Raw genomic sequence first — 25,369 nt, 5'->3', positions numbered from 1 at the left:
TCCAGTCCAGAAATCAACTCAGAAGAAAATAAGTTTAATATACACAAATGCCCGGCGCATCATTACGAAATGAGATGAATTTATATCCCATGTACTTATTGAAAACCGAAACATTATTGCAATCTCAGAAACGTGGGTTAACTGATAGTTAACACTTGATCGCCGAGTTAGCAATAACCGGATACAATTTACGAAAGATCACTTGTACAGGGTAAGAGGATGGAGTTTTGATCTGCGATGATAACAATCTAAGTATTATTAAGATAAGAAGATACATACACTCTCTATATTGACATTACTGACAAGTTCAAAAGTAACCTACGTCTCGGCGTTACTTACAGATCTCCTAAACAAAAAAGAAGACTAAGACATTATATAATGCAATCAAAACTATTGAAGACAATAAGACATTATATAATGCAATCAAAACTATTGATAAACAGTAAAGAGGTTATAATAGTAGGAGACTTCAACAGTCCAAACATAAACTGGAATATGTTACAGGTGACCAACGGAACTGATTGAAGACGCTCTTCTAGAACAGTTAATTTAAAAACCAACTAGAGGTTAAGAACATGAAGACGCTCTTCTAAAACAATTAATTAAAAAACAACTAGAGGTTAAGAACATTCTAAATCTTCTCCACAGTGACACAAACATAATCAACTCTTGCGAAATAGGCGAGAGTTTGTCAAACAGGGATTACAGTTTGACAAGAGATAAATTTAGTATGATATAAATGACAACAAACTCTTGATCTCAGATTACAGACAAACAAATTTTGAAAACGTTGGACAAAATTGCAGTATCAATTGGACTAAACTTCTTGACGTTTACACAGTAAAGGAAATGTGGAATAATTCTGAAAACACATTAACAGAGATCGAGAATAAACATATTCCATGAATTAAAATTACAAAGAGAACCTGCAATATTTCAAAAACCATCATGGATGACTAGAAGGACTAATTAACCAAAGGAAGAAAACACTTCAGAAATTCGAATCTATGGGCACTGATGAAAATCACCAGGAATAAATCAAACTCCAAAAAAGAGTGTAAGGCCATACCACAGAGTGAACATTACGAAGAAAAGGGAATATCCTTCAAAGTTAAGAATAGTCCTGAGGAATTCTTCAGTTATACAAGACAAACGAAGACAGTAAAAGAAGGAATTGGACCATTACGAAACGAACATGACACGCTACTGACCACGTGAAAATGGCTACCATACCAAATTATTCTTTTACCCCATGTTTACAATTGAAGAAACATCTCGAAGAATACCACCAGTGAAAATGTATCATGGATCTGATATAGAAGAGTTGAAGGTTAGAGAAATAAAGAGCTCTGAAGTACTTAAATACCTGGACCAATTAAATCCTAGCAAATTCAACAGCCCAGATAACTTAGCTGATACACCCCTTAACAAAAATATTCAACAAATCTCTGTTGGATGGTCATATGCCAAAAGACTGGAAAATAGCAAATGTTACTCCTATATATATATAGAAAAGGAAACAAAAAGTGTGCATTGAACTACCACCCAATTAGCCTTATGTCAGTGTTGTGAAAAATGACGGAAAAAAAATAGTACGATAAAATTGTCACGTTTCTAGAACGCAAAATTATATTGGAATACCACCATAGAAGATCCTACCTAATGAATTTGCTGGAGTTTCTTAAATGTTTTCATCAGAATTGAGACAAAAAAAAATTACCGTTCTTCCTGATGTAGTATGTAAAGCTGTCCAAAAGGCTTTCGATGAAATACCTCACAAGACTTTGACATAAAGCTCGCGGAATCAGTAAAGAACTCTGTACATGGACAAGAGACTGGCTTACTGGAAGAGAGCAACGTGTAGTATTAAACGGCGAAGCCTGAGATTGGCTTGATATAATGAGTGGTGTGCCACAGAGGTTAGTCCAAGGCCCATTTCTTTTCATAATATACATTAATGACTTTGAACTCGGTCTCATATCCAAGATCTCCAAATTTGTTAACACTGAACTAGGAGGTAGAGCTGTAAACAGGCGGGACTGAGAGATGATTCAAAGAGATCTTGAACTACAAGCAGAGTGGTCAAACATGGCAAATAAAGTTTAATGTAGACAAATGGAAAGTTAGGTACTTTGGAGACAAGAATATTCGTTACGACTAGAAACTACTCAGAAACACTATAACTAAAGTAAATGAGGAAAAGAACCTTGGAGTTGTCATTAGCAACATTTTGAAATACACCAAACAGTGTCAAGAAGCAAGATTATAATACATCAGAAACAATTCTCATGTTTTATAATTCTCTAGTAAGACCTCACCTTGAATAGTCAGTCCAGTTTGGGTTCCCAAACTGTAAGTAGAAGGGGGAAAATTAGAGCAAATACAAAGACGCCCAACAAAATTGATCTGATCCTTTAGAAATCTGACATACGAATAGAGGCTATAATGACCGGATTTCTTCTCCACTAAAAATGTAGACTTTGCGGGGACTTAATCCAAGTGTTCAAAATTCTGAACAAGTTCGATAAAGAAAACCGCGAGCATCTTTTCGAAATACTAGAAAATATGGTCACTTGGACAAGTGGAATAAAACTCAAAGCTTCTTTTCCTATAGGTGTGTTGAGCACTGGAATAAGTTACAGTTAGACGTTTAAATTAAGACTGTGTTGATTTTAGGACTAGAAAAGTGTTCCAAGTGACTCTTGTATTTTATCTCAGACTTTTTTGGCACTTGGGATGCTCAGAAGCAGCACAGGTCTGTACCTGTGGCAATTTTAGATTCAGAAAAGTAGTCTTTAATTTAGCAAGTTTAGTTTTGTATCTGAAAAACTTTTTTGGCCCTGAGGATGGTCTGAAGTACCACAGGTACTTTTGGTTCAAGAGAGTGCTCAGACTGACTTGGATATTTTATCTGAAAATCGTTGTTCGGCTTTTGGAATGGTCTAAATCATCACAGTTCTGTACCTGTGTCAATTTTAGGCTCATAAAAGTGGTTCAAGGAACTCAGATATATTATCTCAACAACGTTGCATTGCTTTCAGAATGCTTTAAATACCACAGGTCCGGACCTGTGTTGAGTTTAGACTCAGAAAAGTGACCAGAACAACTCAAATATTTTATCTCAACTTTTTTTTAGCTTTTATAACGGTCTACATCACCACAGGTTCATACCTGTGTTGATCACATGCTCAGAAAAGTGGTCCAAGCAACTCTGGTATTTTATCTCAAAGACATTTTTTGGCACTTGGGATGGTCTGAAGCACCACAGGTCCGCACCTGTAGTAATTTTAGAGTCAGAAAAGTAGTCTTAGCAAGTTTAGTTTCTTGTCTGAAAAACTTTTTTTTGCCCTCAGGATGGCCAAAGTACCACAGGTCCGTACCTGTGTTGATTTTTGGTTCAAAAAAGTGCTCTGACTGACTTGTATATTTTATCTGAAAGTCTTTGTTCAGCTCTTGGAAGGTTCTAAATCACCTCAGGTCCATAGCTGTGTTGATTTTATGCTCAGAAAAACGGTTCAAGCAACTCAGGTATATTATCTCACCAACTTTGCATTGCTTTCAAATGCTTTAAATACCACAGGTCCGGACCTGTGTTGATTTTAGGCTCAGAAAAATGATCCAAACAACTCAAATATCTTATCTCACCAACCTTGTTTGGCATTCATAAGTCAAAATCACCACAGGTCCATACCAGTGTTGATTTTAGGCCTAGAAAAGTTGTGGAAGCGACTCTGGTATTTTATCTCAGACTTTTTTGTCACTTTGGATGGTCTGAAGCACCACAGGTACCTATGGCAATTTTAGATTCAGAAACGTAGTCTTAGCAAGTCTGGTTTCTTATCAGAAGAACTTTTTTCGGTACTGAGGATGGTCTGAAGTACCACATGTTCGTACCTGTGTCGATTTTTGGTTTTAAAAATTACTCTGACTGACTTGAATATTTTATCTGAAAATCTTTGTTCGGCATTTGGAATGGTCTAAATCACCACAGGTCTGTACCTGTGTTGATTTTAGGCTCAGAAAAGTGCTTCAAGGAACTCAGGTATATTATCTCAACAACTTTGTATTGCTTTCAAAATGCTTTAGATACCACAGGTCCAGACCTGTGTTGATTTTAGGCTCAGAAAAGTGATCCGAACAACTCAAATATTTTATCTCAACTTTTTTTGCTTTTATAATGGTCTAAATCACCTCAGGTCGGAATCTATGTTGATCATAGGCTCATAAATGTGGTCCAGGCAACTCTGATATTTTATCTCAAAGACTTTTTTTTGCACTTGGGATGCTCTGAAGCACCACAGGTCCATACTTGTGGCAATTTTAGAGTCAGAAAAGTAATCTTAACCAGTTTAGTTTCTTGTCTGAAAAACTTTTTTCAGCTCTCAGGATAGTCAGAAGTACCACAGGTCCATGCCTGTGTTGATTTTTGGTTCAAAAAAGTTCCCTGACTGACTTGGATATTTTATCTGAAAATCTTTGTTTGGCTTTTGGAATGGTCTAAATCACCACAGGTCTTTACCTGTGTTGATTTTAGGCCTAGAAAAGTGGTCCAAGGAACTCTGGTATTTTATCTCAGACTTTTTTTGGCACTTGGGATGCTCTGAAGCACCACAGATCCGTACCTGTGGTAATTTTAGAGTCAGAAAAGTAGTTTTAGCAAGTTTAGTTTCTTATCTGAAAAAACTTTTTTCAGCCCTCAGGATGGTCAGAAGTACCACAGGTCCATACCTATGTTGATTTTTGGTTCACAAAAGTGCCCTGACTGACTTGGATATTTTATCTGAAAATCGTTGTTCAGCTGCTTTTGGAATGGTCTAAATCATCACAGGTCTGTGTGTCAATTTTAGGCTCAGAAGAGTGGCTCAAGGAACTCAGGTATATTATCTCAACAACTTTGCATTGCTTTCAAAATGCTTTAAATACCACAGGTCCAGACCTGTGTTGATTTTAGACTCGGAAAAGTGATCCGAAGAGCTCGAATATTTTATCTCGACTTTTTTTGGCTTTTATAATGATGTAAATTACCACAGGTTTGTTTGTACCTATGTTGACCATAGGCTCAGAAAAGTGGTCCAAGGTACTCTGGTATTTTATCTCAAAGACTTTTTTTGCCACTTGGGAAGCTTTGAAGCACCAAAGGTCCGTCCGTAGCTGTGGCAATTTTAGAGTGAGAAAAGTAGTCTTACCAAGTTTAGTTTCTTATTTGAAAAACTTTTTCAGCCCTCAGGATGGTCAGAAGTACCACAGGTCCATACCTTTGTTGATTTTTGCTTCAAAAATGTGTCTCTGACTGACTGGGATATTTTATCTGAAAATCTTTGTTCGGCTCTTGGAATGGTCTAAATCAAGTCCGTACCTGTGTTGATTTTAGGCTCAGAAAAGTGGTTCAAGGAACTTAGGTATATTATCTCAACAACTTTGTATTTCTTTCATAATGTTTTGAATACCACAGGCCTGGACCTGTGTTGATTTTAGGCTCAGAAAAGTGATCCAAAGAACTCAAATATTTTATCTTATTAACTTTGTTTGGCATTCATAACAGTCAAAATCACCAAGGTCTGTTCGTACCTTTGTCGATTTTAGGCCTAGAAAAGTGGTCCAAGCAATCTGGTATTTTATCTCAGACTTTTTTGGCACTTGGGATGCTCTGAAGCACCACAGGTCCATCCGTACCTGTGGCAATTTTAGAGTCAGAAAAGTGGTTCAAGGAACTTAAGTATATTATCTCAACAACTTTCTATTGTTTTGAAAATGCTTTAAATACCACAGGTTCGGAGCTGTGTTGATTTTAGGCTCAGAAGAGTAATCCGAAGAGCTCAAATATTTTATCTCATAAACTTTTTTTGGCTTTTATAACGGTCTAAATCACCACAGGTTTGTACCTATGTTCATCATAGGCTCAGAAAAGTGGTCCAAGCAACTCTGGTATTTTATCTCGAAGACTTTTTTTGGCACTTGGGATGGTCTGAAGCATCACAGGTCCGTCCGTACCTGTGGTAATTTTAGAGTCAGAAAAGTAGTCGTAGCAAGTTTAGTTTCTTATCTGAAAAACTTTTTTTTGGCCCTCAGGATGGTCTGAAGTACCACAGGTTCGTACCTGTGTTGATTTTTGGTTCAAAAAAGTGCTCTGACTGACTTGTATATTTTATCTGAAAGTCTTTGTTCGGCTCTTGGAAGGTTCTAAATTACCACAGGTCCGTACCTGTGTTGATTTTACACTCAGAAAAATGGTTCAAGGAACTCGGGTATATTATCTCAACAACTTTGCATTGCTTTCAAATGCTTTAAATACCACAGGTCTGGACCTGTGTTGATTTTAGGCTCAGAAAAGTGATCCAAACAACTCAAATATCTTATCTCATCAACTTTGTTTGGCATTCATAACAGTCAAAACAGTCAAAATCACCACAGGTCCATACCTGTGATGTTTTTAGGCCTAGAAAAGTTGTCCAAGCGACTCTGGTATTTTATCTCAGACTTTTTTGTCACTTTGGATGGTCTGAAGCACCACAGGTACCTATGGCAATTTTAGATTCAGAAAAGTAGTCTTAGCAAGTCTGGTTTCTTATCAGAAAAACTTTTTTCGGTACTGAGGATAGTCTGAAGTACCACAGGTCGATTTTTGGTTTTAAAAATTACTCTTACTGACTTGGATATTTTATCTGAAAATCTTTGTTCGGCATTTGGAATGGTGTAAATCACCACAGGTCCGTACCTGTGTCGATTTCAGGCTCAGAAAAGTGCTTCAAGGAACTCAGGTATATTATCTCAACAACTTTGTATTGCTTTCAAAATGCTTTGAATACCACAGGTCCAGACCTGTGTTGATTTTAGGCTCAGAAAAGTGATCCGTACAACTCAAATATTTTATCTCATCAACTTTTTTTGGGTATTATAACGGTTTAAATCACCACAGGTTTGTACCTATGTTCATCATAGGCTCGGAAAAGTGGTCCAAGCAACTCTGATATTTTATCTCAAAGACTTTTTTGTCACTTAGGATGCTCTGAATCTAATGTAGTTTCTCATCTGAAAATTTTTTTTCGGCCCTCAGGATGGTTTGAAGTACCACAGGTACCTGTGTCGATTTTTGGTTAAAAAAAGTGCCCTGACTGACTTGGATATTTTATCTGAAAATCTTTGTTCGGCTTTTGGAATGTTCTAAATCACCACAGGTCCGTACCTGTGTTGATCTTGGGCTCAGAAAAGTGGTCCAAGCAACTCTGGTATTATATCTCAAAGACTTTTTTTGGCACTCGGGATGATCTGAAGCACCACAGGTTCATACCTGTGGGAATTTTACAGTCAGAAAAGTAATCTTAGCAAGTTTAGTTTCTTATCTGAAAAACTTTTTTTGGCTCAGGATGGTCAGAAGTACCACAGGTCTGTACCTCTGTTGATTTTTGGTTCAAAAAAGTGCCCTGACTGACTTGGATATTTTATCTGAAAGTCTTTGTTTGGCTCTTGGAAGCTTCTAAATCACCACAGGTCCGTACCTGTGTTGATTTTAGGCTCAGAAAAGTGGTTCAAGCAACTCAGGTATATTATCTCAAAAACTTGGCATTGATTTAATATACTTTGAATACCACAGGTCTGCAACAGTGTTTATTTTAGGCTCAGAAAAGTGATCCGAGCAACTCAAATATCTTATCTCATCAACTTTGTTTGGCTTTCATAACAGTCAAAATCACCATAGATCCATACCTGTGTCGATTTTAGACCTAGAAAAGTTGTTCAAGCGACTCTGGTATTTAATCTCAGACTTTTTTGGCACTTAGGATGCTCTGAAGCACCACAGGTACCTATGGCAATTTTAGATTCAGAACATTAGTCTTAGCATCTCTAGTTTCTTATCAGAAAAACATTTTTCGGTCCTGAGGATGGTCTCAAGTACCACAGGTCCGTACCTGTGTCAATTTTTGGTTCAAAAAATTGCTCTGACTGACTTTGATATTTTATCTGAAAATATTTGTTCTGCTTTTGGAATGGTGTAAATCACCACAGGTCCTTACCTGTGTCGATTTTAGGCTCAGAAAAGTGGTTCAAGGAACTCAGGTATATTATGTCAACAACTTTGCATTGTTTTCAAAATGCTTTAAGTACCACAGGTCTGGACCTGTGTTGATTTTAGACTCATAAAAGTGATACGAAGAGCTCAAATATTTTATCTCATCAACTTTTTTTGGCTTTTGTAATGGTTTAATCACCACAGGTTTGTACCTATGTTGATCATAGGCTCAGAAAAGTGATCCAAGCAACTCTGGTATTTTGTCTCAAAGACTTTTTTGGCACTTGGGATACTCTGAAGCACCACAGATCTGTACCTATGGCAATTTTAGAGTCAGAAAAGTAGTCTTAGCAAGTCTAGTTTCTCATCTGAAAAACTTTTTTCGGCCCTTAGGATGGTCTGAAGTACCACAGGTCTGTCTGTACCTGTGTTGATTTTTGGTTAAAAAAAAGTGCCCTGACTGACTTGGATATTTTATCTGAAAATCCATGTTTGGCTTTTGGAATGTTCTAAATCACCACAGGTCTGTACCTGTGTTGATCTTAGGCTCAGAAAAGTGGTCCAAGCAACTCTGGCATTTTATCACAAAGACTTTTTTTGGCACTTGGGATGCTCTGAAGCACCAAAGGTCTGTCCATACCTATGGCAATTTTAGAGTCAAAAAAGTAGTCTTGGCAAGTCTAGTTTCTTATCTGAAAAACTTTTCTTGGCCCTCAGGATGGTCTGAAGTACCACAGGTCCGACCTGTGTCGATTTTTGGTTCAAAAAAGTGTCCCTGACTGACTTGGATATTTTATCTGAAAATAGTTGTTTTTGGGATGGTCTAAATCACCACAGGTCCATACCTGTCTCAATTTTAGGCTCAGAAAAGTGGTTCAAGGAACTCAGGTATATTATCTTAACAACTTTGTATTTCTTTCAAAATGCTTTGAATACCACAGGTCCGGACCTGTGTTGATTTTAGGCTCAGAAAAGTGATCCAAAAGAACTCAAATATTTTTTCTTATCAACTTTCTTTGGCATTCATAACAGTCAAAATCACCACAGGTCTGTACCTATGTTGATTTTAGGCCTATAAAAGTGGTCCAAGCAAGTCTCGTATTTTATCTCAGACTTTTTTGGCACTTGGGATGCTCTGAAGCACCACAGGTCTGTCCGTACCTGTGGCAATTTTAGTCAGAAAAGTAGTCTTAGCAAGTTTAGTTTCTTATCTGAAAAACTTTTTTTGGCCCTCAGGATGGTCAGAAGTACCACAGGTCTGTACCTGTGTTGATTTTTGGTTCAAAAAAGTGTCCCTGACTGACTTGGATATTTTATCTGAAAATCTTTGTTCAGCTCTTGAAAGGTTCTGTGTTGATTTTAGGCTTAGAATAATGGTTCAAGGAACTCAGGTATATTATCTCAACAACTTTGTATTGCTTTCAAATGCTTTAAATACCAGAGGTCCGGACCTGTGTTGATTTTAGGCTCAAAAAAGTGATCCGATCAACTCAAATATCTTATCAACTTTGTTTGGTATTTATGACAGTCAAAATCACCACAGATCCATACCTGTCGATTTTATGCCTAGAAAAGTTGTCCAAGTGGCTCTGGTATTTAATCTTAGACTTTTTTTGGCACTTAGGATGCTCTGAAGCACCATAGGTCCATACCTGTGGCAATTTTAGATTCAGAAAAGTAGTCTTAGCAAGTCTAGCTTCTTATAAGAAAAACGTTTTTCGGTCGATTTTTGGTTCAAAAAATTGCTCTGACTGACTTGGATATTTTATCTGAAAATCTTTGTTCGGTTTTTGGAATGGTCTAAATTACCACAGGTTCGTACCTGTGTCGATTTTAGGCTCAGAAAAGTGGTTCAAGGAACTCAGGTATATTATCTCAACAACTTTGGATTTCTTTCAAAATGCTTTGAATACTACAGGTCCGTACCTGTGTTGATTTTAGGCTCAGAAAAGTGATCCGGAGGACTCAAATATTTTATCTCATCAACTTTGTTTGGCATTCATAACAGTCAGAATCACCACAGGTCCTTATCTGTGTTGACTTTTGGCCAAGAAAAGTGGTCCAAGCAACTCTGGTATTTTATTTCAGAATTGTATTTGGCACTTGGGGTGCTCTCAAGCACCACAGGTCCATACCTGCGGCAATTTTAAAGTCAGAAAAGTAGCAAGTTTAATTTATCAGAAAAAGGTTTTTCAGCCCTCAGGATGGTCTGAAGTACCACAGGTCTGTACCTGTGTTGATTTTTGGTTGAAAAAAGTGCCTTGGCTGACTTGGATATTTTATCTGAAAATCTTTGTTCGGCTTTTGGAATGGTCTAAATTACCACAGGTCTGTATCTGTGTCGGAAAAGTGGTTCAAGGAACTCAGGTGTATTATCTCAACAACTTTGTATTGCTTTCAAAATGCTTTACATACCACAGGTCTGGACCTTTGTTGATTTTAGACTCAGAAAAGTGATCCAATGAACTCAAGTATTTTACCTCATCAACTTTGTTTGGCATTCAAAACAGTCAGAATCACCACAGGTCTGTACCTGTGTTGATTTTATGCCGAGAAAAGTGGTCCAAGGAACTCTGGTATTTTATCTCAGACTTTTTTTGGAACTTGGGATGGTCTGAAGCACCAAAGGTCTGTCCGTACCTGTGGCAATTTTAGAGTCAGAAAAGTAGTCTTAGCAAGTTTAGTTTCTTATCAGAAAAACTTTTTTCGGCCCTCAGGGTGGTCAGAAGTACCACAGGTCTGTACCTGTGTTGATTTTTTGTTCATAAAAGTGCCCTGACTGACTTGGATATTTTATCTGAAAATCATTGTTCAGCTTTTGGAATGGTCTGAATCATCACAGGTTCGTACCTGTGTTGATTTTATGCTCAGAAAAGTAGTTCAAGGAACTCAGGTATATTATCTCAACAACTTTGCATTCCATTCAAAATGCTTTAAATACCACAGGTCCAGACCTGTGTTGATTTTAGACTCAGAAAAGTGATCTGAAGAGCTCAAATATTTTATCTTATCAATTTTTTTTGGCTTTTATAACGGTCTAAATCACCACAGGTTCGTAAGTATTTTGACCGTAGGTTCAGAAAAGTGGTCCTAGCAACTCTGGTATTGTATCTCAAAGACTTTTTTTGCCACTTGGGATGCTCTGAATCACCACAGGTCCATACCTGTGGCAATTTTAGTCAGAAAAGTAGTGTTGGCAAGTCTAGTTTCTTATCTGAAAAACTTTTCTCGGCCCTCAGGATGGTCTGAAGTACCACAGGTCCGACCTCTGTCGATTTTTGGTTCAAAAAAGTGTCCCTGACTGACTTGGATATTTTATCTGAAAATAGTTGTTTTTGGGATGGTCTAAATCACCACAGGTCCATACCTGTCTCAAATTTAGGCCCAGAAAAGTGGTTCAAGGAACTCAGGTATATTATCTCAACAACTTTGTATTTCTTTCAAAATGCTTTGAATACCACAGGTCCGGACCTGTGTTGATTTTAGGCTCAGAAAAGTGATCCAAAGAACTCAAATATTTTTTCTTATCAACTTTATTTGGCATTCATTTTTTATACTTTTTTTTTTTATACTTAGTCGCTGTCTCCCGCGTTTGCGAGGTAGCGCAAGGAAACAGACGAAAGAAATGGCCCAACCCCCCCCCCCATACACATGTACATACACACGTCCACACACGCAAATATACATACCTACACAGCTTTCCATGGTTTACCCCAGACGCTTCACATGCCTTGATTCAATCCACTGACAGCACGTCAACCCCTGTATACCACATCGCTCCAATTCACTCTATTCCTTGCCCTCCTTTCACCCTCCTGCATGTTCAGGCCCCGATCACACAAAATCTTTTTCACTCCATCTTTCCACCTCCAATTTGGTCTCCCTCTTCTCCTCGTTCCCTCCACCTCCGACACATATATCCTCTTGGTCAATCTTTCCTCACTCATTCTCTCCATGTGCCCAAACCATTTCAAAACACCCTCTTCTGCTCTCTCAACCACGCTCTTTTTATTTCCACACATCTCTCTTACCCTTACGTTACTTACTCGATCAAACCACCTCACACCACACATTTTCCTCAAACATCTCATTTCCAGCACATCCATCCTCCTGCGCACATCTCTATCCATAGCCCACGCCTCGCAACCATACAACATTGTTGGAACCACTATTCCTTCAAACATACCCATTTTTGCTTTCCGAGATAATGTTCTCGACTTCCACACATTTTTCAAGGCTCCCAAAATTTTCGCCCCCTCCCCCACCCTATGATCCACTTCTGCTTCCATGGTTCCATCCGCTGCCAGATCCACTCCCAGATATCTAAAACACTTCACTTCCTCCAGTTTTTCTCCATTCAAACTCACCTCCCAATTGAATTGACCCTCAACCCTACTGTACCTAATAACCTTGCTCTTATTCACATTTACTCTTAACTTTCTTCTTTCACACACTTTACCAAACTCGGTCACCAGCTTCTGCAGTTTCTCACATGAATCAGCCACCAGCGCTGTATCATCAGCGAACAACAACTGACTCACTTCCCAAGCTCTCTCATCCCCAACAGACTTCATACTTGCCCCTCTTTCCAGGACTCTTGCATTTACCTCCCTAACAACCCCATCCATAAACAAATTAAACAACCATGGAGACATCACACACCCCTGCCGCAAACCTACATTCACTGAGAACCAATCACTTTCCTCTCTTCCTACACGTACACATGCCTTACATCCTCGATAAAAACTTTTCACTGCTTCTAACAACTTGCCTCCCACACCATATATTCTTAATACCTTCCACAGAGCATCTCTATCAACTCTATCATGTGCCTTCTCCAGATCCATAAATGCTACATACAAATCCATTTGCTTTTCTAAGTATTTCTCACATACATTCTTCAAAGCAAACACCTGATCCACACATCCTCTACCACTTCTGAAACCGCACTGCTCTTCCCCAATCTAATGCTCTGTACATGCCTTCACCCTCTCAATCAATACCCTCCCATATAATTTACCAGGAATACTCAACAAACTTATACCTCTGTAATTTGAGCACTCACTCTTATCCCCTTTGCCTTTGTACAATGGCACTATGCACGCATTCCGCCAATCCTCAGGCACCTCACCATGAGTCATACATACATTAAATAACCTTACCAACCAGTCAACAATACAGTCACCCCCTTTTTTTAATAAATTCCACTGCAATACCATCCAAACCTGCTGCCTTGCCGGCTTTCATCTTCCGCAAAGCTTTTACTACCTCTTCTCTGTTTACCAAATCATTTTCCCTAACCCTCTCACTTTGCACACCACCTCGACCAAAACACCCTATATCTGCCACTCTGTCATCAGACACATTCAACAAACCTTCAAAATACTCATTCCATCTCCTTCTCACATCACCGCTACTTGTTATCACCTCCCCATTTACGCCCTTCACTGAAGTTCCCATTTGCTCCCTTGTCTTACGCACCCTATTTACCTCCTTCCAGAACATCTTTTTATTCTCCCTAAAATTTACTGATAGTCTCTCACCCCAACTCTCATTTGCCCTTTTTTTCACCTCTTGCACCTTTCTCTTGACCTCCTGTCTCTTTCTTTTATACTTCTCCCACTCAATTGCATTTTTTCCCTGCAAAAATCGTCCAAATGCCTCTCTCTTCTCTTTCACTAATAATCTTACTTCTTCATCCCACCACTCACTACCCTTTCTAAACAGCCCACCTCCCACTCTTCTCATGCCACAAGCATCTTTTGCGCAATCCATCACTGATTCCCTAAATACATCCCATTCCTCCCCCACTCCCCTTACTTCCATTGTTCTCACCTTTTTCCATTCTGTACACAGTCTCTCCTGGTACTTCCCCACACATTCATAACAGTCAAAATAACCACAGTCTGCACATTTGTTGATTTTAGGCCTAGAAAAGTTCTCCAAGCAATCTGGTATTTTATCCCAGACTTTTTTGGCACTTGGGATTCTCTGAAGCACCATAGGTCCATACCTGTGACAATTTTAGAGTCAGAAAAATAGTGTTAGCAAGTTTAGTTTCTTATCTGAAAAACTTTTTTCAGCCTTCAGGATGGTCAGAAGTACCACAGGTCCATACCTGTGTTGATTTTTGGTTCAAAAAAGTGCCCTGTCTGACTTGGATATTTCATCTGAAAATCTTTGCTCGGCTTTTGGAATGGTCTGAAGCATCACAGGTCCATACCCGTGTCAATTTTAGTCTCAGAACAGTGGTTCAAGGAAATTAGGTATATTATCTCAACAACTTTCCATTGCTTTCAAAATGCTTTAAATACCACTGGTCCAGACCTGTGTTGATTTTAGGCTCAGAAAAGTGATCCGAACAACTCAAATATTTTATCTCGTCAACTTTTTTTGGCTCTCATAACAGTCCAAATCACCACAGGTCCCCACCTGTGTTGTCTTAGGCTTAGAAAAGGGATCCAAGCAAATGTGGTATTTTATCTCAAAGACTTTTTTTTTGCCTCTTGGGATGCTTTGAATCACCACAGATCCGTACCTGTGGCAATTTTAGAGTCAGAAAAGTAGTCTTAGCAAGTCTAGTTTCTCATTTGAAAAACTTTTTTCGGCCCTCAGGATGGTCTGAAGTACCAAAGGACCATAACTATGTCGATTTTTGGTTCAAAAAAGTGCCCTGACTGACTTGGATATTTTATCTGAAAATCTTTGTTCGGCTTTTGGAATGGTCTAAATTACCACAGGTCTGTACCTGTGTCGATTTTAGGCTCGGAAAAGTGGTTCAAGGAACTCAGGTTTTTTATCTCAACAACTCTGTATTGCTTTCAAAATGCTTTAAATACCACAGGTCTGGACCTTTGTTGATTTTAGGCTCAGAAAAGTGATCCGATGAACTCAAGTATTTTATCTCATCAACTTTGTTTGGTATTCAAAACAGTCAAAATCACCACAGGTCTGTACCTGTGTTGATTTTATGCCTAGAAAAGTGGTCCAAGGAACTCTGGTATTTTATCTCAGACATTTTTTGGAACTTGGGATGGTCTGAAGCACCACAGGTCCGTCTCTACCTGTCGATTTTAGGCTCAGAAAAGTGGTTCAAGGAACTCAGGTATATTATCTCAACAACTTTTCATTGCTTTCAAAATGCTTTAGATACCCCATACCTGTGTTGAGTTTTGGTTCAAATAAGTGCCCTGACTGACTTGGATATTTTATCTGAAAATCGTTGTTCGCTTTTGGAATGGTCTAAATCATCACAGGTCCATACCTGTGTCAATTTTAGGCTCAGAAAAGTGGTTCAAGGAACTCAGGTATATTATAACAACAAGTTTGCATTGCTTTCAAAATGCTTTAGATACCACAGGTCCGGACCTGTGTTGATTTTAGACTCAGAAAATGTATCCAAACAACTCAAATATTTTATCTCAACTTTTTTTTGGCTTTTATAACGGTCTAAATCACCACAAGTTCGTACCTATGTTGATCATAGGCACAGAAAAGTGGTCCAAGCAACTCTGGTATTTTATCTCAAAGACTTTTTTTGGCACTTTGGGATGCTCTGAAGCACCACAGGTCCGTACCTGTGGCAGTTTTAGAGTTAGAAAAGTAGTCTTAGCAAGTCTAGTTTCTAATCTGAAAAACTATTTTTGACTCTCAGGATGGTCTGAAGTACCACAGGTCCATACCTGTGTCGATTTTTGGTTCGAAAAAGTGCCCTGACTGGGATATTTTATTGAAAATCTTTGTTTGGTTTTTGTAGTTCCAAATCACCACAGGCCCATACCTGTGTTGATCTTACGCTCAAAAAAGTGGTCTATGCAACTGGTATTTTATCTCAAAGATTTTTTTTGGCACTTGGGATGCTCTGAAGCACCAAAGGTCCGTACCTGTGGCAATTTTGAGTCAGAAAAGTAGTCTTAGTAAGTCTAGTTTCTTATCTGAAAAACTTTTCTCGGCCCTCAGGATGGTCAGAAGTACCACAGGTCCGTACCTGTCGATTTTTGGTTCAAAAAAGTGCCCTGACTGACTTGGATATTTTATCTGAAAATCTTTTTTCGGCTTTTGGAATGGTCAAAATCACCACAGGTCTGTACCTATGTCGATTTTAGGCTCAGAAAAGTGGTTCAAGGAACTCAGGTATATTATCTCAACAATTTGTATTGATTTCAAAATGCTTTAAATACCATAGGTCTGGACCTTTGTTGATTTTAGGCTCAGAAAAGTAATCCAAAGTGAGCCAACTTTGTTTGGCATTTAGAACAATCAAAATCACCACAGGTCCATACCTGTGTTGATTTTATGCCTAGAAAAGTGGTCCAAGCAACTCTGGTATTTTATCTCAAAGACTTTTTTTTAGCACTTGGGATGCTCTGAAGCACCACAGGTCCATACCTGTGGCAATTTTAGGGTCAGAAAAGTAGTCTTAGCAAGTCTAGTTTCTAATCTGAAGAACTTTTTTCGACCCTCAGGATGATCTGAAGTACCACAGGTCCATACCTGTGTCGATTTTTGGTTCAAAAAAGTGCCCTGACTGGGATATTTTATCTGAAAATCTTTGTTCAGTTTTTGTAATGTTCCAAATCACCACAGGTCAATACCTGTGTTGATCTTACGCTCAAAAAAGTGGTCCATGCAACTGGTATTTTATCTCAAAGACTTTTTTTGGCACTTGGGATGCTCTGAAGCACCAAAGGTCTGTACCTGTGGCAATTTTAGAGTCAGAAAAGTAGTCTTAGTAAGTCTAGTTTGTAATCTGAAAAACATTTTTTGGCCCTCCGGATGGTCTGAAGTACCACAGGTACTGCTGGAGTGGGATGGGGTAGACTAAGGATTATTGAGAATGAGAGGGAGGGCACTAGAGTTATCTATATAACCACCTGAATTATCTGTACCCCTATGAGTACTTTTAACATTATGTATGTACATATTGGAATGCCTACCCTTACTTTGGATAGGGTAAATGATTTGGTAGCGGTGACACAATCAAACTATTTTGCTACTTGGTTGAGTACAAACTGAATGGTATTCACTGTGACATCATTAAAGTATGCATGATAAGTACATAAATATCTCCAGTTATGATGTTACTCTATCATTAAAGTAATATATTCCTTTAGATATTGAATATATAAAGGTAAGAAGTTTTGATTTTTTTCCAAAATTGAGTTGAGTGAGCTACAGTGTTGTAAGTCAATACAATGTACCATAATTCTGAGGTGTTGTAAGCTTAAACAATGCAACCTGAGGCCTTGGTGTATTACCGAAACAACAAAAATATCTTGTGTTTAACTAATTGTATATTCTGTGTGTATGATTCACCTCAAACTTTTTATTTCTTTATAATCAGGGGGTTGGAAACCCTTCCTTCTTTGTCTTGCAATTTCTAAAAGTTGGGACAGAAGGAAGGAACCAAGTGAGGTGTGCTCATCCTCCTTGCAGGTTCATGCTAGTGTGTCTGAATTTCCATGGATGAAACCAGGATAAGAAGGGAGATGATAGTCATGTTTGAAGAAAAATACCTAAGTAATCTAGCTCTGATTGAAACTAAGCTCAAGGGGAAGGGGGAAGAGTTGTTTGTAAATGTCTTAGTGATAAAGTCAGGCATTAGTGCGAGGGCAAGAGCAAAAGAGGGCTTGGCACTTCTGCCGAAGGAGGAGTTGTTGGAGTGTTTGGGAGAGTGTAAGGGAATGAACCCCAGACTGATGTGGGTAAAATTGAAATTGATATTAGAGAGCTGGGTATTTTTGTTAGCGCATTTGCACCTGGTACTGAGAAGAGTAAGGAAGAGAGGTTAGTGTATTGGGAGGAGCTGGGCTCATGCATCATCAGTTTTGGTGTGAAGTACCAAACATCATAGATGTGTTATTTGAATGCAGGAATGAGTGATTTGACAGTTGAGGGTATAACTGGGTGGCAGAGGGTGTATTGAACAAAATTGATGGATATAATTAGGAGGCAGATGATGTACTGAATGAAACTAAAAAACAACATTTAAGAGATGTGTGCTGAAAAAGGACTGGTGATTGGGAATATCTGATTTAAGAAGAATATCCATAAACATACATGGGTGAGTGGTGCTACTAGATTCTGCTTGTTCAACGTTACACTGCAAGTGAAAAGTTGCCCTTTGGGGAGGCTGTATCACTGGGAGTACATTCTTGTCAAAGAACTTTTCACTCTGAAGGAGTCTACTCTTCCTTGCTATTGGAAGTAGCACCACCTTGGGCCGTAGGAGCCTTTATAAAGGTTTGATACCAAGTAAAAGGGTTATACCAGGACTCATTCATAAAGAGTCTTTTTTTTTTTTGTACTTATTTACCATTTCCCAACTTAGCAAGGTAGCACCATGAATAGATGATGAAAAGGCTTCATTTGCTCAAATCCATTCTCTAGCCATCATGTGTAATACACCAAAACCATGGCCCTGGTTTAGTCCACTGACAGCATGCTGCTACATCAATTCAATTCACTTTTATCTCATGCATGCCTTTCACCCCCCTCCATGTTCAGGCCTCAAGCACTCAAAAATCTTTTTCACTCTGTCCTTCCACCTCCAATTTGGTCTCCCAACTTCTCCTCAACCCCTCCGCTTTTGACACATATACCCTCTTCATTAACCTCTCCTCACTCATTCTCTCCATGTGTCCAAACCACTTTAGCATACCCTCAGCTCTCAACCAAATATATAAGACAAAGGAGAGGAAGACAGTAAAAGAAGGAATTACACCATTATGAAACAAACATACACTAGCTACTGACGACAAGGAAATGGCTATTAAACTAAATTTATTTTTTAACTCTGTATTCACAGTTGAAGAAACATCCCAAATACTGCAACCAATGAAAGAATCTGATGAACATCTGAAGGTTAGAGAAATAAAGAGCTCTGAAGTACTTAAATACCTGGACCAATTAAATACTAACATGTCCAGTGTCCCAGATAACTTAGGTCCAAGATTTTTAAAGGAGGTAAGGAGACAGCTGATATATCCCATAAGAATGATATTCAACAAATCTCTATCAGATGGTCAGGTGCCTTCTGACTGGAAACAAGCAAGTTACTCCTATATATAAAAATGGAGAAAAAAAGTGTGCCTTGAACTATGGCCCAATTAGCCTTATGTCAGTGTTAGGTAAAACGAAGGAAGATGTAATATGAGATAAAAGTATCTCATTTCTACAACACAAAATTATATGGGCAATCAACACGGTTTTCGCTATAGAAGATCCTGCCTGATGAATTTGCTGAAATTTTTTAACATTATTTATCAGAATTAGGATGAAAAATTACCATCTGATGTAGTATATTTAGATTTCCAAAAGGCTTTCAATAAAGTACCTCACAAGAGACTTTTGCATATACTACAAGCGCACAAAATCAGTGAAGAACTCTGTACATGGATCAAAGCCTGGCTTACTGGCAGAAAGCAGCGTATAGTATTAAATGTCAAGGCTTCAGATCGGCTAGACGTAATGAGTGGTGTGCCATGGGTTGGTCTTAGGCCCAATTCTTTTCATAATATACATTAAAGCCCTAGAACTTGGTCTCATATCTAAGATCTCCAAATTTGCTGACAGTACTAAACTAGGAGGTAGAGTTGTAAACAGGCAGAACTGTGAAATGATTCAGAGATCTTAACGTACTAGCAGAATGGTCAGACAGATAGCAAACGAAGTTTAAAGTAGACAAGTGTAAAGATATGCACTTTGGAGACAAGAATATATGTTATGACTACAAACTATTTGGTAACTAACTAAAGTAAATGAAGAAAAGGACCTTGGAGTTGTCATTTACAACAATCTGAAATACACTAAACAGTGTCAAGCAGCAAGTAAAAAGGCAACCAAATTTTAGGTTTCATAGCCACATAGCCAGGAACATTGATTACAAGACACCATAAACAATTCTCTTATTTCATAATTCTTTAGTAAGATCACACACTGAATATGCAGTCCAGTTTTCTTCCCAAGCTATAAAAAAAGATGAAAAAAAATTAGAGCAAGTACAAAGGCACATGACAAAATTGATCCTATCCCTTAGAAACCTGGCATATGAAGAGAGGCTGAAATGATTGGATCTCTTCTCCCTTGAAAAGTGTAGACTTTGTGGCAACTCAATCCAGGAGTTCAAAATTCTGAACAAATTCGATAAAGTAAATCATGGTCATCTTTTCGCAGTACAAGAAAATATGATTACCAGGACTAATGGAATAAAACTCAAAGCTAAAAGATGAACTAAGACTATAAATACCCTCAAAAGTTGTTTAGACAAATATTTCATGAAAACCCCAGAAATAATCTGTATAAATGACAGCAGTAACAGGGACAGTAGAAGGCTATTGTGCAGCAGTGGGAAATAGGTGATAGCTTAGCTGCTGAGCAGAATTATATTTTCTTAAGTGAAACTTTTTTTTTCTTACCAGGCAACCCAATCATGGGCCAATCAGGCCTCCTTGTAAACCATACTTTTTCAGTTACCACAAGTCTCGCTTACCTTATATCGTTTACTCAATCAAACCACTTCACACCACATAGAGTCCATAAACGTCAAATTTCCAACACATGCACCCTCCACACATTCTCATCTATAGCTCATGCCTCACATCCATACTATCACTGGGTCTACTACACCTTCAGATATACCCATTTTCATCCTCCCACATAACCTATCTTTCTACATATTCCTCAGAGATCCCAAAACCTACACTCTCTTACCCATCTCATGACTTGCTTCCACTTTCATGGTTTCCTTTGCTAACATGTCTACTCCCAAACACTTCACTTTCTCAAAATTTTCCCCATTTCAGCTCACACCCCAGCTAACCATTTCCTTTGCACTGCTTTTATTTATATTTACACTCAACTTCCTCCTTTCACACACTACCCAAAACCCAGAAAACAACAAAATTGTTCCTGGGGATTTTATGAATAAAAAATTATACATGGGTGAATGGGGTAGATGATAAGGGAGCATTACTGGATTATGTATTAATTGATAAGCATGCTAAATGTGTGGCTAGGGGTAGCTGATAGAATGCGTAATAATTTCCTGGTGAAGATGAGGTTTGAAATTTTGTAACAGCTTTAGAAAAAGAAGGAATGATGTCTGCTGGAGAGGAAGTGAAAGTGTGTAGGCTTGGGATAAAAGGCTTATATCTAGTATTTGTACTTAAATCTTGCCTTTTGAGAAACATTGTAATGGTTCAGTAGAGGAAACCAAACCTGCTGATATATGGTATGTAGTAGTTACATTATTGTGATTACACAATTTAGAGGAAAATGTTACATTGATTTTACTAAATATTCTTTTCTTTTGTATTTTGGTTAGAAATTTTGTTTTTGTTTGTTACATAAGATGAATGGAAGATTGCAAGAAAGAGCAGTGACAAAATTAACAGCTCTGCAGAACTAGTACCATAGACACTGAAGTGATTTCTCTGACTGATTAAGTAATATTAGAGTAAAATATAAATGAATAAATCAGATACAATTGACGAGTAACTAAGTGATGATTGTAATTACAATTATGAGATGCCTTGGACTGTAATGCACACATTGATACGTAATGTTATTGTCATGAATGCTCCCTTGTGGGACCCTAGAACAAACACAAAAATTGAGATGGAAATTTTTCACTGCTGTCCATCAGGGATCCCCTGATGGACAGCAGTGAAAAGTAAACATAATGTAGTATGTAGGAGATTTAGTATGACCAATTTCTGTAAGATGAAGCGCCTTATGAGTTAATTAACAATAAAGCAACGTGGAATTTTTGTTGTATGTGAGTGGCTGATACCACTTTCTTTTAGTGATGATATACCATGATACTTAACCTTATTATCAGTAATAAAGGTTCTGCTTAAGGGTACTTACACACCTGTGAATAAATCAAGTTTTAAATTAAGCCCAAAGCATTACATTTTCTTAATTTCTTTTTTATATATATTCTCATATTTTTTGTACAACTGTGCATTTTAAATCAGTATGTTTGTATAGTCCAAGTATGGGTTCAAGACTAATTTCCAGGTGGGAATGTACCAGGACCAGTGGTCTGTCTGTACTCATGACAATAGAAAGTACAGAACTGAATTTAGTTAATATGTTCTATTACAGGGATTTTTTTTTAGGTAATATCTTTTATGGCCCATTTAAAACCCGACTTAAAGGAAAGAAAAATAGTTGGATTTTGACTGCTGAGTTTAAATGTAACCAACCACCTTCAACAAAATGTTATGAAATATATTTAAACATTTGCTTCTCTTATTAGAGAGTACAGACAGCAACCTTTGGAAAAGCATCTTTGATATTTCTTGTGTTATGAATGAGGGAAAATTTATAATGCTAGTATAATATTTCTTATTTTCAAATGATTATAGTATGGGATGTTTAGGCAGGAGCTGCCAGACTCCACATGAACAAGGTTACACCACAAGTGAAAAGTCACCTTTGGCGAGGCTGTATCACTAGGAATACAGTGACATCAGAGAACTTCTTTCTTCAAAGGAGTCAACCATTTCTTTGCTGCTAGAAGTAGCACAGCCTTAGAGCTGCAGGAACTCCTGAAGGGAGGGCCAGGATAACATCAGGACCCTTTCTTGGAAAGGGGCTAAGGCAATTATAAATTAAATGATGCTAAGGCATAGGTTTTTTCTTCATCTTTGTCAATATTGTTCAACAATATTGTTACAATGGTGTTAGCACTGTATAATTATTTTATGTTCTAGTCCATAGATAATCCCTGGACCCATACTTAATGCTACCAAAAGAGGAGATCAAGTATTGCATGACCTTGTTTAATTAAAAGTATAATATGGCTATAAATATTAGTTAATTCATATCTTTAAAGATATCTATCATGTATTTTTTAATGGAGTATAGCCACTGGATTTAGATTTAAGAACACCATAAGTAAACATAGATGATAGTGATATAAAAGACAAGAAGACAGATAAGAGAGATGGAAGCATGATTATGAACGATTGTACAATAATAAGGAATCAGGTTATGTTGTAATGAAAGGGTAAAACCCCTGAAAGTTGGGATGTGCTGATGAGCCAAATACTTGACAGTCCCATCTACTAATGGTTTAGTTTAGCTGTGCAGGAATGATTGAAAGGAAAATGCATGTACCCCTGAGGTCTGGCTGTCATGGTCAAGTCTGGTTGTGTAGGAATGACTGAAATGAATTTGTATGTATTGTTTTGTATTACATTATGTCTCATTTCCTGTTGAGTAAGACTAGTTTTGAAGGAAATGTAACGTGTTACCTAAACTTAGAGCACAAATATTTTCTCAGTTTTTGTTTAACTTTTTTGTGAAGATACAAGAATGTCTGCAAAAAGCCTTTTCTGCCCCCTTATATTTTCAAAGGTAATACATGGCTAAGGTTCATTGTGGGTTCAAGCATATGACACTCAGGATGAAATCATCTTACATCTGGTTGCTGAGACTAGTATTTTCTAATGATATGAGCCTCAGGCTATATCTAGGGAAGGATGTTCTTTCTTTATGCTTCCTGGTTCCCCCTTCATTTTGAGAACTCATCTGGGTCCTATATTTCTTCAACCTGTACTTCAAGATGGTTAGCTCTTCCTTTTCTCAGAAGGAGAAAGCCCAAATTCCTGCCTGGGCGTAGGTGAGACTTCTAGCTAATCAGACTGCATGATCAGGCAGCTGCTTCCTGCAACACCTCATCAATACTTACGTCACTCAGGATATCAAAACCCTATTGACCCAAAACATGGACCTAAATATACCTCAGGAGGTCAGAAGTGGAGGGCACAAGAAAAAGGTGGAAAACCAAGTGGAGGATGAAGAATGTAATTTAAGAGGTAGGTCTTGAATGTTCACAGTCTGAACATGCAGGAGGGTGTTGGACTTGCATGGGATTGAGCAAATTGGAGAGATGTGGAGCCCAAGAAGCAACATGCTGCTATTAAGCTGAATCAGGGTGTAAAATCAGTAAGGGGAAATCAGAGATAGGTCTGTGGGGCCTGGTTGTGGAGAGGGGGCTGTTTTGGTGTATTATACATGACAACTTGAGTGGATGTGAGTGAATGAGGCCATTCTTGGTGTCTACTGGTGCTACCTCGTTATCATGGGAAACAGTGCACAAATATGAAAAAAAATGTATTTTCTAATGTCACTGCTTTCATCACATATAATCATTGTTGGTGCTTGAAATACAAATGATTATTTTTGAATTATGTATGTTGTGTTAGTCTGTGTTGGTCTTTTCTTAGTTTATAAACATTTTTTAGTGTACAATAGCACTTCCAAGATTGTTGGGAGGAAATAATGTTCAATATAATGATTTTCAACAAGTGATGGCTAAAGAATGATACAGTTCAAAGATGTTAAAATTTGAAATATCCTGTCCATGTAAATATGCTTCTCCATTACCTGTGAGAAAGGATACTGTGATAAGTGAAAACTAGGGTATGTTAAGTGAATCACTAGTGTACACTATCAGAGTGTAATAAAACCTTACCTAACCTCACATAGAACCTAAGGTTCTTAGTCGAAATATACCAAATCATTATCTTCCTTTCACCATATTAGTTATTTGCACCTGGAGGAAGTAAATACACTAGTAGAACATAACATACACATTTTTTCAAATAACATGAATTAAGCAAAATTAGGTTGCTAGGGAAGTTAGGAGAGGTTTTCATAGGTTCTGATGATTCCTTAAAGTATTTCTCTTTATTTTATACCATTTTTTCCCCATACATCAAACTCTCTCGATTATCACCATTTGTAAGCTTAGTATTAAAACTAATGCTCCAAGTCATGTCCCCACCAAAATTTGTCATCTCTTCCAAAGCCATAAATTATTTTTCTTGTTCCCCTAGTCCAGTACTTTACCTTAGAATTGTAATTATTACATAGTTTGTGTACTAAATCAAGCATCATAATGAACAGAATGCTTGTAATTTATTCTCTTTGTCCTCATTATTCCAGGTTAATTTTGGGCTATGGTACTCTAAAATATACTAAAACATAATTACATCAGAATTAACTAAACTTACCTTTTTTAAATTGAAGGCTTCTAAAACTTGAAAACATTTACCTATGATTATTAAGCTATTTGGCATTCAAAAAGACAAACCCATGTACAAAAGAAGAATAAACCTAATACCATTACAAGAAGATAAATCATCATATACAATAGCATAATAAACCACTAAGGAACATTTTTGAGAAGTACCTTGAAAATGATGGATAGGTGAAGGGTAATGTTTCACTCAGATATGATAAGTACCAAACTTAAATGTCTCTGCTACTTTCACAGCAGAATATATTACCTTTACTACCACCTTTTTGTACCCTTTATCCATTCTGCAATTACATCTCTGTATGTTA

General features: G+C 37.7%; 1 long non-coding RNA gene across 1 annotated transcript in view; it reads left to right on the top strand.

Moving 5' to 3' along the window:
* Positions 1 to 1,022: 1,022 nt before the first annotated feature.
* Positions 1,023 to 25,369, top strand: part of LOC139751557 (uncharacterized) — a 29,404-nt gene continuing 5,057 nt past the window's right edge. The window contains exon 1 of the long non-coding RNA XR_011713363.1: positions 1,023 to 1,919. This is a non-coding gene — a long non-coding RNA (uncharacterized lncRNA). The remainder of the gene's footprint in view (positions 1,920 to 25,369) is intronic.

This window comes from Panulirus ornatus, chromosome 11, assembly GCF_036320965.1.
Source record: "Panulirus ornatus isolate Po-2019 chromosome 11, ASM3632096v1, whole genome shotgun sequence".
Taxonomy (NCBI): Eukaryota; Metazoa; Arthropoda; class Malacostraca; order Decapoda; family Palinuridae; genus Panulirus; species Panulirus ornatus.
This window is presented reverse-complemented; position numbering and strand designations above follow the sequence as displayed.